The following is a 15,663-nucleotide window of genomic DNA, read 5'->3' as shown; positions in this document are numbered from 1 at the left end:
GATCAACCACAATCTGAAATATTAAGTAGAGAGCTAGAAAGACAAATAATTTTTTAATTTAAAAATTGCTATTCTGAGGCCTGCGCTGTGGCTTACTTGGCTAATCCTCTGCCTGCGGCGCCGACACCCTGGGTTCTGTCCCGGTTGTTCCTCTTCCAGTCCAACTCTCTGCTGTGGCCTGGGAAGGCAGTGGAGGATGGCCCAAGTCCTTGGGCCCTGCACCCACATGGGAGATCAGGAGGAATCACCTGGCTCCTGGCTTTTGGCGCGGTATGCCGGCCGTAGGGGCCATTTTGGAGTGAACCAACAGAAGGAAGACCTCTCTGTCTGTCTGTCTCTCTCTCTGTCACTAACTGCCTGTCAAAAAAAAATTGCTATTCTGAGCAAAATGATCAAATTTCCTGCTGTCCTCCATCTGACTGGGAGATGAATCATAACTCTGTTCAGAGTACCCATTCTGTGTAGTCTACCTCATCATTAATCAGTAACTCTCTAGGTTACCATAAGGACTCACATTTATGGCAGTGCTTTTAAATTCAGGTTGCCCTTGTTTTACTTAATAATGGACCCAAAGTGCAAGAGTAAGGATACTGGCAATCTGAATAAATGAGAAGCTTTGAAGTGCTTCCTTTAAGTATCCTCTCAAATCATCATGTGAAGGGTGAATGCATTAAAACAAAATACTCAGAGACCACATTTATGTAACAACAATATAGTGTTAGAATTATTGTTTTACTGTTGTTGATAATTTCTTACTGTGCCTAATTTATTAACTAAGCTTTGTTATAGGTATGTATAGCTAGGAAAAAACAATTTACTTGTAAGTAGGTTTCAGTACTCTCTGTACACTTTATTGGGGGTGTGTCTTAGAATATCTCCTTCATAGACGAGGGGTTCTACTATCCTTTGTTGCTAAGCTGTAATGTTTGGTAGGTTCAATCTATTAAATGTGTTGTAGACTTATATTTTCCAGTTATAATGGATTTATTTGGTTTAACCCCATCATGATTGAGGGGTCATATGTGATTGTGTCTGGCATTTTTTATTTAGCATATTTGTGAGATTGCACCCACATTGTTGACTGTAGTAATTGATTGTTTATGTGTGTTAATGTTAGTACTCTGTTTTAGTAATATACCACAGTTATGTTGATGGATATTTTAGTCATTTTTTGTGGCTATTAAAGAACATTGCCATTCTAAACATTCCAGTGAATGTTTTCTTGTGAACATATGTACTCGTTCTGTTTGATGTATACTGAGGGATGGAAATTTTAAGTCATAGAATATACTTATATTTAGTGTATATAATTGCTGTCAGAGATATTTGAAGGAGGTATATTTTTATTATGTTTATTGTGTTATGCACTAATGATAGAGCAGACTGGGAGAAAAGAACATTATTTTTCTATTAGAAACAAGATTTTGATTATTCTAACACATTATTTTCTGAAATAAACATTTGTTAAGTAGGCATTTGTGTTACTTGCGAAAATCATCTTTTTTATTTATTATTTATTTTTTTATTTTTATTTTTTGACAGGCAGAGTGGACAGTGAGAGAGAGAGAGAGACAGAAAAAAGGTCTTCCTTTGCCGTTGGTTCACCCTCCAATGACCGCCGTGGCTGGTGCGCTGCAGCCGGCGCACCACGCTGATCCGATGGCTGGAGCCAGGTACTTATCCTGGTCTCCCATGGGGTGCAGGGCCCAAGCACTTGGGCCATTTTCCACTGCACTCCCTGGCCATAGCAGAGAGCTGGCCTGGAAGAGGGGCAACCGGGACAGAATCCGGCGCCCCGACTGGGACTAGAACCCGGTGTGCCGGCGCCGCAAGGCAGAGGATTAGCCTAGTGAGCCGTGGCACCGGCCTCTTTTTTTAAAATCTGTATAACATATTCATATTTGGAACTCTGTCTCAGGATCTTTTATTAGGTCATGGATCCTGATTCTTTTTTTTTTTTTTTTTTTTGGTAGGGGAGGGGAGAGAAAAAAAAAAAAAAACAAAAAGAAAAACTGTTCCTCAGCAGTCAAGACAAGGGCTCTTGAAAGTCATTCAGCATCATTCTTTCTGTATCTGAGTGAATGTCTCAGATTTTGATTCATCTCGCATTGAATCTGTAAATTGCTTTTGGGAAAATGGACATTTTCTGATATTGATTCTTCCAATCCATGAACATGGAAGAGTTTTCCATGTTTTTGGTATCTTCTATTTCTTTTCTTTTCTTTTTTTTTTTAGAACAGCAATGGCTTAAAAAATAATATATTACTTTTGAAATTTTTTAAACTTTTATTTAGTGAATATAAATTTCCAAAGTACAGTTTATGAATTACAATGGCTTCCCCCCCATAACTTCCCTCCCACCCGCACCCCTCCCATCTTCCACTCCCTCTCCCATTCCATTCACATCAAGATTCATTTTCAATTCTTTTTATATACAGAAGATCGATTTAGTATATATTAAGTAAAGATTTCATCAGTTCGCACCCACACAGAAACACAAAGTGTAAAATACTGTTTAAGTGCTAGTTATAGCATTACTTCACATTGGACAACACACTAAGGACAGATCCCACATGAGAAGTAAGTACACAGTGACTCCTGTTGTTGACTTAACAATTTGACGTTCTTGTTTATGGCGTCAGTAATCTCCCTAGGCTCTAGTCATGAGTTGCCAAGGCTATGGAAGCCTTTTGAGTTTGCCAGCTTCGATGTTATTCAGACAGGGTCATAGTCAAAGTGGAAGTTCTCTCCTCCCTTCAGAGAAAGGTACCTCCTTCTTTGATGGCCTGTTCTTTGCACTGGGATCTCACTCGCAGAGATCTTTCATTTAGGTGTTTGTGTTTTTGTGGTTTGTTTTTGTTTTTTTTTTTTTTTGCCAGAGTGTCTTGGCTTTCCATTCCTAAAATACTCTTATGGGCTCTTCAGCCAGATAAGAATGCCTTAAGGGCTGATTCTGAGGCCAGAGTGCTGTTTAGGACATCTGCCATTCTATGAGTCTGCTGTGTATCCCGCTTCCTATGATGGATCGTTCTCTCCCTTTTTGATTCTATCAGTTAGTATTAGCAGACGCTAGTCTTGTTTGTGTGATCCCTTTGAATCTTAGACCTATTAGTAAGATCCATTGTGAACTGAAATTGATCACTTGGACTAGTGAGATGGCTTTGGTACATGCAACCTTGATGGGATTTTATTGGAATCCTCTGGCACATTTCTAACTCCACCATTTGGGGCAAGTCCGATTGAGCATGTCCCAAACTGTACATCTCTTCCCTCTCTTATTCCCACTCTTATATTTAACAGGGATCACTTTTCAGTTAAATTTAAACACCTAAGAATAATTGTGTGTTAATTACAGAGTTCAACCAATAGTACTAGAACAAAAAAAAAATACTAGAAGGTATGTTCTGTTTCTTCTTTAATGTATTTTAATTCTCATCTTAGAGCTCTTGACATCCTTGTTTAAATTTATTCCATGGTATTTGGTTTTTTGGGTAGCTATTGTGAATGGTATTGATCTTAGAAGCTGTTACTCTGCTGTGGCATTGCCTGTGTATACAAAGACTGTGTTGAATTTTGTGTGTTGATTTTTATATCTGGCTACTTTACGAAACTCTTCTATGAGTTCCAATAGTCTCTTGGTGGAGTCTTTTGGATCCCCTATATATAGAATTATGTCATCTGGAAATAAGGTAGTTTGATTTCCTCCTTTCCAATTTGTTTACCTTTGATTTTTTTTTTTTTTTTTTTTTTTACCTAATAGCTCTGGCTAAAATTTCCAGGACTACTGAATAGCGATGGTGAAGGGCCGGCGCCATTGCTCACTTGGTTAATCCTCTGCTTGTGGCACTGGCATCCCATATGGGCACCGGGTTTTAGTCCCAGTTTCTCCTCTTCCAGTCCAGCTCTCTGCTGTGGCCCGGGAGGGCAGTGGAGGACGGCTCAGGTCCTTGGGCACCTGCACCCGCATAGGAGACCAGGATGAAGCAGCTGGCTCCTGGCTTCGAATTGGTGCAGTGCTGGCTGTGGCGGCCATTTGGAGAGTGAACCAATGGAAGGATGACCTTTTTCTCTGTCTCTCTCAGTCTATAATTCTACCTGTCAAATAATTAAAAAAAAAAAAATAGTTGTGGTGAGTGAGGGCATCCTTGTTTGGTTCTAGATGTCAGCGGGAATGCTTCCAACTTTTCCCCATTCAGTATGATTCTGACCGTGGATTTGTTATAAATTGCATTGATTGTGTTGAGGAGTGTTCCTTCTATACCCAATTTGCTTAGAGTTTTCATGTTGTATTTTATTATGCTTTCTCAGCATCTATTGAGAAAAGCATATAGTTTTTGTTCAATAGTTTGTTAATGTGGTGTAGCACATTGATTTGAGAATATTGAACATTATCTACATAGCAGGGATAAATCACACTTGTTCTGGGTGGATGATCTTTCTGAAGTTCTGTTGGATTCGATTGGCTAGAATTTTGTTGAGTTTTGCATCTATATTTGTCAGGGAAATTGGTCTGTAATTCTTTTTCTTTGTTGCATCTTTTTCAGGTTTAGGAATTAAGGTGATGCTGGCTTCATAGAAAGAATTTGGGAGGATTCCCTCCCTTTCAGTTTTTTTGAATAGCTTGAGAAGAATTGGAATTTGTTATTCATTAAATGTCTGGTAGAATTCAGCGATGAATCCATCTGGTGCTGTGCTTTTCTTTGTTGGGCAGATGTTTCTGTCTTTGTTATGGTTCTGTTTAGGTTTTCTGTGTTTTCATGGCTTAATTTAGGTAGGTTGTATGTGTTCAGGAATCTGTTCATTTCTTACAGGTTTCCCAGTTTGTTGGAATACAGTTTTTGTAGTAATTTCTGATGATTCTTTTAATTTCTGTGTTGTCTGTTGTTACATTTCCTTTTTCATTTCTAATTTTATTAATTTGGGTCTTTCCTTTTTTTGATTAGTTGGGCAATTGTGTGTCAGTTGTGTGTATTTTTTCAAAAAACCAGACTATGACCCTGTCTGAATAACATCGAAGCTGGCAAACTCAAAAGGCTTCCATAGCCTTGGCAACTCATGACTAGAGCCTAGGGAGATTACTGACGCCATAAACAAGAACGTCAAATTGTTATTTCAGCTTCATTGATTTCTTCTCTAATTTTAATTATTTCTTTTCTCCTAGTTTTTGGTTGGGTTTGCTGATGTTTTTCTAGATACTTGAGATTCATTGATAGTTCATTTATTTGGTCCCGTTCCAGTTTCTTGATGTAGGCACCAATTGCTATAAACTTTCCTCTTAACACTATTTTTACTGTATCCCATAGGTTTTTTTTTTTTTAAAGTATTCATTGGATTTTTTTTTTTTTAATAAGATTTATTTATTTGAAAGAGAGGGGGGGGGGGTCCTGCATCCGCTGGTTCACTTCCCAACTGGCCACAATGGATGGAGCTGCGCCGTTCTAAAGCCAAGAGCCTCTTCTGGGTCTCCCACGAGTCAATGGCCCAAGGACTTGAGCCAACTCCATTGCTTTCCTAAGCTGTAGCACAGAGCCAGATCAGAAGTGGAGTAGCCAGGACTCGAACCGGCGCCCATATGGGATGCTGGCACTTCAGGTGGCAGCCCTGCCCACTGTGCCACAATGCTGCCCCCAACCCCACAAGTGTTGATATGTTGAATTGTCATCTTCATTTGTTTCCAGCAATTTTTTGATTTCTTTTTTTTTAAAGATTTATTTATTTGAAATTATTACACACAGAGAGGAGGAGAAGCAAAGAGAGAGAAAGAAAAAAAAAGAGAGGTCATCTGTCCGCTGGTTCACTCCCCAATTGGCCGCAACGACTGGAGCTATGCCCATCCAAATCCAGGAGCCAGGAGTTTCTTCCGAGTTGTCCATGTGGGTACAGGGACCCAGGGACTTGGGCCATCTTATACTGCTTTCACAGGCCATAGCAGAGAGCTGGATCAGAAGTAGAACACCTGGGACTTGAACCAGCGCCCATATGGGATGTTGGCACTGCAGGTGGCGGATTTTCCTGCCACAGCGACAGCCCCGATTGATTTCTCTTTTGATTTCTTCAGTGACCCAGTGTTCATTCAGGAGCATGTTGTTTAGTCTCCATGTGTTTGCATATGTTCTAGAGATTCCTGAGTTGCTGATTTCTAGCTTCATTCCATCATGGTCTGAGAAGATGCATGATATATTTTGAGTTTTTTGAATTTGCTGACACTTGCTTTTTGATCCAACATGTGGTTAATCCTAGAGAAGGTTCTGTGCACTGCTGAGGAGAATATATATTCCACAGCTGTAGCATGGTAAGTTTTGTAGATATCTGTTAGGTTTGTTTGGTCAATAGTGCTGATTAATTCTGTTGTTTCCTTGCTGATTTTCTGTCTGGTAGATCTGTGCACTTCTGAAAGTGGGGTATTGAAGTCCTCTATTACTATTGTATTTGAGTCTATGTCTCCCTTTAGCCCCATTAACATTTCTTTTAAATAGCCAGATGCCCTTCAATTAAGTGAATATACATTTAGAATAGTTACATCTTCTCCTTGAATTGATCCCTTAATCATTACATAGTGCTCTCATTGTTGCTGTGAGTCTAATTGGAGATGTTCTGATAGTAATCTGGCAATTCTCTGATGCACATTTTAGAATCTTTGTTTTACTGTGGAAAGTTTGAATACAATGTGTCATGGTGAAGATCTTTTCTGGTCTTGTCTATTAGGGGTTCTGTGTGCTTCCTGTACTTGGATATCCCTTTATTTCTACAAATTAGGTAAGTTTTCTGTTATTATTTCACTTAAAAGTCCTTCTATCATTTGTTTCTTTCTATGCCTTCAGGAATTCCTAGAACCCGTGTGTTTGGTCATTTGATGATATCCTGTGGATTCCCAACAGTGTTTTTTAGTTTTCTAATTTCTTCTTGTTTTTGTTCTGAGTGAATAATTTCCTGCGATTTGTCTTCTAATTTGGATATTCTTCTGATTCTGTTGTTAAGGCTTTCCACTGTGTTTATTTGTTCTATTGAATTCTTCATTTCCAAGATTTCATTTTGATTTAAGAACTCAATTTCATGGGAGAAATTTTTTTGTCATGTAAGGATTTTACTAGTTCGTGCATTTTCTTCTGATTACTTCTAAGTAATCCTGTGATCAATTTTTTGAATTCTATTTCTGGTATTTCTTCAGTCTTTTCATCTTCACAATCTGGTATTGAAGTGTTTTATTCTTTTGCGGGCATCATGTTGTGTTCCTTAGTGTTTCTTGAATCAGTGTGTTCATTGTGCGGCATTTGTGCAGATACTTTTTGATTTCTTTGAATTTTCTCTGCTGTGGCTTTTATCTTTGGATTATACCTCTGTGGATTAGTGTAGTTTCTATTTTTTCAGTGAATACCTAGAGGCCTATGGTGGGTGTGGCCAGGGAGCTTTGTTGGAACTCTAGGGTGAAGGGAGTTTCCAAGGTGACATCTAGGTTGAGTGTGGTTAAGTCAGTCAGTCTCTCTCTTTTTTTAATTAGAAGAGTGGTTTGTTCTGCTCTGTTGGCGTAGACTCAGCTTACCCCCTCTCCTCAAAGAAGACCAGTTCCTTGGGCTATAATATTTGTCCACGCTGCCACAAGGATCACACAAAGGATCTGTATAGTCCTTGGTCTAAGCACAGATTCCCCAGCAGAGTCCCTCACCAGGGAACTGGGGAGCCCTGAACATGTGGAGGCTCCCACAGTGACTGCCCAAAGTTCCAGCCGCACCCAGAACCCTCCTACACATCCTCAGTGTTTTCACAGTCCCAGCAAAAAAAGCCTCCTACAGTCACAAGCACCCAGCCCCCTATCAGTTCTCCCCACCAAACCCTGGAGTCTCCGCCTGGCCAGGCAAGGACAGAAGCTGGTGCAGCTGTTAATGTATGTCCAAAATGGCACCTGCTGTTTATTAGCTTGTTACAGGGATGTCGTTGAAGGGTGTATGGGGAGAGAGAACCGTGCACATCTCCCCGTCCCCTCTCCTCCCGCCTTTTTTTTTTTTTTTTTTTCCCCTCCTCTAGTTTGCCAGGTACACTATCCTCCACAGAGCTCCAAGCCAGATTCCCTCCAGGCTCTTCCTGCAGCTTTATTGCCAGTGACTTGGGCTGCCAGGGTCTGGTCTTACCTCACTATTTTAGAGTTGGTGAGGATGCTCTTGGCTGCTGTGGTCCTGAGTTGTGCACGTCCTCGTCCTCCACGTAGGTCCACTGTGTCCCTCTAATTTGTGTGGAGTTTCCTCTGCTGTTTTCTCCCGAACTTCCCAGAGACTGCATTCTCTCCTTTTTTTTTTTTTTTTTTTTTCCTTTTTAAACTATCTTCTCCTAGACTAGAGCAGTAAGCTCCCTCCCTACTTCACCATCTTAATCCAGTCTCAAAGAGTAGGGTTTCAACACTACATGGTAGATGACTTTGGAGTAAGGGTTGCAAAAGTCACAGAAGTATTAGTATCTTAATAAGCCAAAGTATTGAAATCAGAATACAGATAACCAGTAATTCAGCGACAGTACTAGGTTTGTGTCTGAATGTTGGTGGATCATGTAATGTCTCCCAAACTGAGAAGAAATCCTGCGTCTGAAGAATGAAGAAAGAAACTCTACAAGAATAAAAGGGTTTATTGGGGCACCTTACATGCTAGTTTCCATGTTGGGGCAGAACAGCAGTATGGGCAAAACTACAGCAAAGATTTCTGCACAGGGGTACAGAGAGGGGCTAGATTTTACATATTTACAAGTCAGATGGGGCCGGCGCCGCGGCTCACTAGGCTAATCCTCCGCCTTGCAGCGCCGGCACACCGGGTTCTAGTCCCGGTCGGGGCACCGGATTCTGTCCCGGTTGCCCTTCTTGCAGGCCAGCTCTCTGCTGTGGCCAGGGAGTGCAGTGGAGGATGGCCCAAGTGCTTGGGCCCTGCACTAGGATAAGCACCTGGCTCCTGCCATCAGATCAGCGCGGTGCGCCGGCCATTGGAGGGTGAACCAACGGCAAAAAGAAGACCTTTCTCTCTGTCTCTCTCTCACTGTCCACTCTGCCTGTCAAAAAACAAACAAACAAAAAAAACAACACACAAGTCAGATGGGATTGTCTAGAATCTGTGTTACATTTCTTTATGTATGCTTTTAGTAGTTTGTCTCTAAGGCATCCTGCTGGTCTTTCCCACCTTATCAGAAAACTTGTGATAGGAGCTGGAGTTGTGGTGCCACCTGCAATGCCAGCATCCCATACAGGTACTGGTTCAAGTCTTGGCTGCTCCATTTCCAATTCAGCTCCCTGCTAATGCACCTGGAAAAACAGCAGAAGATGTTTCAAGTCTTTGTGCACCCATGTATACCTGTACTGCACCCATGTAGGAGATAGGATGAAGCTTCTGACTTCTGTCTGACCTAACCCTGGCTGTTGTAGTTATCTGGGATGGAGGATATTTCTCTCTCTGTCTCTGTCTCTGTAACTGCCTTTCAAATAAATAAATCTTAAATAAGACTTGTGATAGCACTTAATTTTTTGATGAGTCCTGTTACTTTGGTGGGAATTCAGCATCCTCCTGTGAGACAGAGGTTAAAATGGAGGTCTGAGACTCAAGATGGCTTTACTGATTTGTTGTCACCATGTTGTTCATGTTGGTAATGTCATTTGAGTAATGCTTAGATGAATGATGCCCATGTGGCCAGGGCTTTAAGTAATAATGTATGAAGGGGTTTGAAATTTGTTGTATTGGTGTTGGGAAGGCATAGAAGCTTTTGAATATAGTTACAGGACCAAATTATATTTTTTCAGGAAGATAATCCTTTTTATTATTCTAATAACTAATAATATTTGGATAAAGGCAAAAGGGAAAACCAGATAGAGGTGCTCTGCTCTGTATGACTGCTGGTAAGCATAGGAAAAGAAGCAGAGGCCGGTGCCACGGCTCACTAGGCTAATCCTCCGCCTTGCGGCGCCGGCACACCGGGTTCTAGTCCCGGTTGGGGCGCCGGATTCTGTCCCGGTTGCCCCTCTTCCAGGCCAGCTCTCTGCTGTGGCCAGGGAGTGCAGTGGAGGATGGCCCAAGTGCTTGGGCCCTGCACCCCATGGGAGACCAGGAGAAGTACCTGGCTCCTGCCATTGGATCAGCGCGGTGCGCTGGCCACGGCGGCCATTGGAGGGTGAACCAACGGCAAAGGAAGACCTTTCTCTCTGTCTCTCTCTCACTGTCCACTCTGCCTGTCAAAAAAAAAAAAAAAAAAAAAGAGAGAGAGAGAGAGAGATACCTCAAAGATAAAATTCTGTGAGTTATAAATTAGAAGTAAAAGGGAATGAGCATGGCCTTCAGAAGCACACACATTCGGGTTTGAATCTTTCTTTCTTTCTTTCTGTCTGTGTGTGTGTCTGTCTTTTCTTTCTGTCTTTCTTTATTAAAGATTCATTTGATAGGTAGAGTGACACAAAAAGAACATACTGGTTCACTCACTGAATGGCCACAATGGCCAGAGCTGGACAGGCTAAAGCCAGGCCCAAAACACCATCCAGGTTTCCCATGTGCATGGCATTTACTAGTTAAAGGACAGGAAGCAGGTCACCTCAATGTCACCTCAAAGATCTTTTGGCAAGATCTGTCTTATTTATTTGAAAGGCAGTGTGACAGGGAGATAGAGAGAACTAGAAAGAGATCCTCCATCTGGGGGTTAATTCCTCAAATGTCTACAGTGTTTGGGCCTGGGACAGGCCAAAGCCAGGAACTTCATCTTGGTCTGCTATGTGGGTGACAGGGACCCAAGTACTTGGGCATTTTTTTTCCCAACCACATTAGCAGGGGGACTTGAACCGGCACTCCCATATGGGATAGCAGCAGTGTAGGCAGTGGCCTACACAGTGCTGGCCCCTCAAAATTTCTTCCTTGGTATGATGTTTATTCTTTGAACATTTTCTTTCCTTTTTTAAGATTGATTTATTTATTTGAAAGAGTTACAGAAAAGGCAGAGAGGGAGGGAGGGAGGTCTTCCATCCGCTGGTTCACTCCCCAGTTGGCCGCAATGGCCAGAGCTGCACCTGATCAGGAGCCAGGAGCTTCCTCCAGGTCTCCCACGTGGGTGCATGGGCCCAAGGACTTGGGCCATTTTCCACTGCCTTCCCAGGCCACGGCAGAGAGCTGGATTGGAGGAGGAGCAGTCAGGACTAGAACCAGTGCCCATATGGGATTCCGGCGCCTCAGGACAGGGCATTAACCCGCTGCGCCACAGCGCCGGCCCCTATATGAGGTGCCAGGTTCTGCAGGTGGAGAATGCACCTACTGCGCCACGGCACGGGTCCCCTGAAAATTTTCAGACAGTGCAAGTGTAAAATATTTCTCAAAGTTCTATACTAGAAGAAGTTACTATGAATGGGAAGGTTTGGCTAACTTGTGTTTATTTTGATGAGATAAGGAGATTTGACTTTATCATAGAAACAACTGAAAAAACTGTCAAGAAAAACTAGGGATGGTGTAGAAATTTGGGTTGAGTTCCTGTGGTAGTATTGGTAACACTTGGTGAACAGTTTGTACTGAAAAATATGACTTTTCTGATTTGAATCACTGGACTAATAATGCTATCATTTTCTCACAGGATTTACTTTGTGTGTCTGCCCGTCCCCAAGGAAGAGTATCTTCCCCTCGCCCCCAAACTGTTAGGACTCTTTTATAAATGCATATTTACAAACCTTGTTTTTTTCATTAACAACACTTAACTACATATTGTAGTTATGATTTATTGTGGTTTCTATTATTTGTGCCCACCTCCTCCACCCTCCACTACCATCACATAAAGAGAAGATTGTTTAGTTTCTTTACTACTTCATTTTCATCTACCCTAATAAGCATTCAAAATCTACTTGACAGATTTTGAATGGATAACTTTTAAGAATTTGAAAACTGATGAGTAATGGTTAGACTAAATAAAAATGACGAGAAATACAAAAGTTGGTACCCTTTTTGTTTTTAAGATTTATCTGTCTATTTTGAAAGTCAAGAGAAGATCTTCCACCTGCTGGTTTACTGCATAGATGGCTGCAAAGGCCCACACTGGGCCAGGCCAAAGCCAGGGTCTCATCTGGTCTCCTACTTGGGTGGCAGGGGCTCAGACACTTGGGCCATCTTTTTGCTGCATTTCCCAGCCTATTAACAGGGAGCTGGGTTGGAAATGAAGCAGCTGGGACATGACCCACGCCCATGTGGGATGCCGGTATTATAGGGGTGGCTTTACCACCTATACCAAAATGCTGTCCTGGGCACCAAATATTTAATTATAGCTAGGAGGACAGTAAGATTAGGAATATATAGAGTGCATAAGTATTTGGGAAATGAATCTGATTTTAGATATACTGGCATTAAGTGCTAATTATACTTTGAGTAGTTGTATACCATTTGTAATTGGGAGTTATAGACTTATCACTTAAGAGATAAAGATTTAAAGATGTAGACCTAGAGGTCTTCAGTATAAGATGCTATGGGAGTGGATGACACTGCACTGATACTTGATTTAGAAAAGATAATTGGTTTTAGAAAAATGACTGTTGATAGAAACTTGGAGAATGGCCAGTGAAGGGTGTGAAGATGAACTAGTGGAAAATCTACTTGTTTTTAGGTAAAGGAGCATGGGTAGGTACAGCATTAGGGAAGCTGGGGAAAGTAAGGAGTGATTGAGTGATAATGATGCTACAGAAATTAAATAGGACTAAGGAATCACAGCATGTGGAATATACAAGAATGATGATGACTTTTATAAGAAAAATTTCAGTAGGTGGAAGGTTTTATGTATTAGCAGCTGAGCTGATGAATTTAAGGTTTTTCTGGCATTTGAAGGGGAACAAGATAGTGGCACACTAAGTTAAGAGTAAATGGAATTATGTTGCAAGTACTATGTGAGAGCCATTTTTAAAACTTTTCTTAGTCTTTTTAAACTTATTTTTTATTTTTTTCCCCATTTATATGAAAGTTACACAGAGAGAGAGGAGGAGAGGCAGAGAGAGAGAGAGAGAGAGAGGTCTTCTATCCGCTGGTTCACTCCCCGATTGGCCGCAATGGCTGGAACTAAGCCAATCCAAAGCCAGGAACCAGGAGTTTCTTCTGGGTCTCCCACGTGGGTGCAGTGGCCCAAGGACTTGGGCCATTTTCCACTGCTTTCCCAGGCCACAGCAAGAGCTGGATTGGAAGTGTAGCAGCTGGGACTCGAACCGCCGCCCATATAGGATGTGGACACTGCAAGCGGTGACTTTACCTGCTACGCCACAGCGCCGTCCCCTTTTCTTAGTCTTAACTGCAGAATGGCCTTGAAACAGAACAGCCTAAGGGCCAGAAAACTTAAAAGTTTGGTCAGTTTTTGGTCAAATGTGAAATATAAATGGACAAAATTTAGTTTTAACATGGAGCTTTACTGATAAATGTAAGATACCAAAAACATAAAATAACTGGAAGTGTTGGGTGTCACAGAAAAACTGATGAAAAATATAGTCTGTGAGATAAGTTTTAACATGAGTTCTGAAGAAAATAGGCCTTTGGAGAGGAGATAAAGGCCATTACCAGTTGTATTAATAATAATGCATGTATGGTTTTATGTGTATGTATATACCTATATATATATATATATATACACACACACACACACACACATACATACAGAGAGGGAAAGAGACTGAAATTTTTGGCAGGTCATTTTTTTTTTTTTTTTTTTAAATTTTTGACAGGCAGAGCGGACAGTGAGAGAGAGAGACAGAGAAAAGTCTTCCTTTTTTCGGTTCACCCCCCAGTGGCCGCTGCGGCCGGCGCACTGCGCTGATCCGAAGCCAGGAGCCAGGTGCTTCTCCTGGTCTCCCATGCTGGTGCAGGGCCCAAGGACTTGGGCCATCTTCCACTGCCCTCCCGGGCCACAGCAGAGAGCTGGCCTGGAAGAGGAGCAACCGGGACTAGAACCTGGGATGCTGGCACCGCAGGCGGAGGATTAGCCCATTGAGCCGTTGCGCCGGCCAGCAGGTCATTTTAAGAATAAAATAGAAAACAAATAAAATAGAAATGAATAAAATAAAAATCTTAGTGATAGAAATAGATGATAGATACATGTTTTACTTATTAGTTTCTTATTAGCTTATTAGACTGAGCCGTCTATTAAGGAGAGACAGCAAATATAAATAAGGGTATTACATCTGGTGTTGTGGTTCTGATGGTTAAATTTACAGAGTTGAGTGTGACTGACATTTTTGCTGCTTAAAATTTTTATTCATCCTGTGCCTTAGAGATACTATGTATTTCCTCTATGATTTTGTGTTTCTAATCCATAATTAGGCAGGGTTTCTGAAATTGGGGTCTGTATATCACCCAGTGTATATGTAAATAGTCCAGATTCATACATCCCTCTTGCATTGAATCAATATTGTTGAAGATGGAGCCCAAGTAGCTGCATTTTTAGATTTCCTAGGTGGTTTTGAGACTCAGTCTTCTAGTGTCTTAAAAGTTTGGTAGTTTTACTAAAAAATATTTATGTGTAGTGTATTCATTTTCTGCTGTCAGCCTGTGGGATACTGGGTGGGATTCTTAATCTTTGGGATTTGATTTCCTCATAGGGTATAATGTACTGTGTATTAAAAGATTACAATTAATATTCTATAGAGAAACACTCTATACAACTGAATTAGCATTTTACAGAGATTATTTGGAGGCTTGCTTTATGCTTCAGAATTAGTTTGTTGTAGGAGTTAAGTTTTGATAGGTATGCTAAAAGTTTGATTTGAGAAATAATATTTTTATTTCTGTGTACTGAGTCTGTTAAATTCCAGATAGGCATTATTCTTCATCCTTTTACTATATTTTTTTCCTGATCCAGTATCCTGGCAATTGAGAAGCAGCAGTCACAGGACCTGCCCATGACCAGTACTCTAGGAGGTAGTGGATAGATGCCCATATTTGTACCTAACATAGTAAATGCATGGCATATAGAGTTAATTAAAAGCAGAATTGTTGCAGTTATCTGAAAGGATCAGTGGTGTGTACTTAGTGAGTTCCTATAACAGGGACACTTCAAAAAGTTACTAGAAAATGCGCACTGTGAAAAGATTATGGATGTCACTTTTTTTTTTTTTTTGACACTAAAATAAGCTTAGTTTTAGTTGCCTTTTTGCACCAACTTTTTGCAACTCCTGTATATATTTTTGGCATACTTGGAGGGAGGGTAGAGGAAAGAAATGGAAAGCACTTAGCTTTGTGGATTAAAATAAGAAAACATTGCTTTGTCAGCTGAAAGCACTCAGGCCACAGGACCTGCCTAAATACCCTTCTACTCATCTTGGCAATAGCAGTAGGGTAATTTGTCTCTTGATATGTTCTTGTATGTTCATAAATATTATGGAAGATGAATTTACATTTATTTTATAAAATATGAATGATTTTTAGTAAAATTTATTTGAAAGTTTATTCAGTTGTCTATGTAAAAGGAATTGAGTGAGGTGTTTTATATTTTAGGTTAAAAATCTGTAAGAGCCTGATTTTAGAATTCACCAGCTCCTCAGAAGTTTGGCGAAATATGGTATGTTTACATTTTTTTGTTTTTGTTTGTTAAGAATTCATATTGCATGAATATCTTAATGTCATGGTTAGAATAATGACAAATGCGTTCAGCAAATTTGGACGCTTGCCATTTTTAAAGCAGTGTGCTAGGTACTAAGTA

General features: G+C 40.8%; 1 protein-coding gene across 28 annotated transcripts in view; it reads left to right on the top strand.

Annotated features, from left to right (window-relative positions):
• Positions 1 to 15,663, top strand: part of UBE3A (ubiquitin protein ligase E3A) — a 97,818-nt gene that overhangs the window by 21,214 nt on the left and 60,941 nt on the right. For 19 of the 28 annotated variants that reach the window (XM_089309218.1, XM_089309219.1, XM_089309228.1 and 16 more), the window contains one exon: positions 15,459 to 15,522. The exons of 6 other annotated variants lie outside the window; for them this stretch is intronic. The gene's annotated coding sequence lies outside the window, so the exon portion shown is untranslated. Of the gene's footprint in view, positions 1 to 14,823; positions 14,883 to 15,458; positions 15,523 to 15,663 lie in introns of all 28 variants that reach the window. 3 more of the 28 variants (XM_089309232.1, XM_089309220.1, XM_089309225.1) reach the window with 1 other exon arrangement.

Source organism: Oryctolagus cuniculus, chromosome 12 (assembly GCF_051225735.1).
Source record: "Oryctolagus cuniculus isolate XC-2025 breed Fujian yellow rabbit chromosome 12, ASM5122573v1, whole genome shotgun sequence".
Lineage (NCBI taxonomy): Eukaryota > Metazoa > Chordata > Mammalia > Lagomorpha > Leporidae > Oryctolagus > Oryctolagus cuniculus.
Note: the sequence above shows the minus strand (reverse complement) of the source record. Positions and strands in the feature narration are given on the sequence as shown.